This window comes from Etheostoma spectabile, unplaced genomic scaffold, assembly GCF_008692095.1.
Source record: "Etheostoma spectabile isolate EspeVRDwgs_2016 unplaced genomic scaffold, UIUC_Espe_1.0 scaffold463, whole genome shotgun sequence".
Classification (NCBI taxonomy): Eukaryota; Metazoa; Chordata; class Actinopteri; order Perciformes; family Percidae; genus Etheostoma; species Etheostoma spectabile.
Window position 1 is genome coordinate 15,096 of NW_022605615.1, and position 486 is coordinate 15,581.

General features: G+C 44.9%; 1 long non-coding RNA gene across 1 annotated transcript; it reads right to left on the reverse strand.

Annotated features, from left to right (window-relative positions):
• On the reverse strand, positions 1-432 carry LOC116686751 (uncharacterized). The gene is made up of 3 exons (XR_004331345.1): positions 357-432; positions 165-245; positions 1-76 (listed from the first exon to the last, which is right to left on the reverse strand). It is a non-coding gene; the product is annotated as an uncharacterized LOC116686751 (long non-coding RNA).
• Between the last annotated feature and the right edge of the window lie 54 nt (positions 433-486).

Genomic DNA, 486 nt, shown 5'->3' on the forward strand with positions numbered 1-486 from the left:
CCTGTTGAGATGGAGATCCTTCCTCATCCAGCATCCAGAAGCTTCTTGGTTGTGGTGGTGTCTGTGTTTTGGGAACCTGATGACACAAAACCAAAATTAATTCACTAAAGACATTTTCTGAAAGGTTGCAGCCCTTAATAGTTAGATGTGGTTCTACAAATCACCTTTGTAGCTGGAGAACGTGAGGGGCTCAGTGGTTTGTCCATTCCCCAGAACGGCCTCGCTGGTGGAGGTGTTTCAACCAACTGATAACACAACATTTAAAGATTATTAAAACTCAAGATTTTGTAGTAGATTGGTGTTCAATGTGTGTGTTGGTGTGTGTGTGTGTGTGTGGGGGGGGGGCGGTATCCAACCTTTTTAGCTGGAGAACGGGAGCAGGAAGGTTCACTATCCGACATCCAGAAGCTTCTTGGTTGTGGTGGTGTCTGTTTTGGGAATCAGATGAAACAATACCAAATGAATGCAGTCACTGTGTGTGTGTGT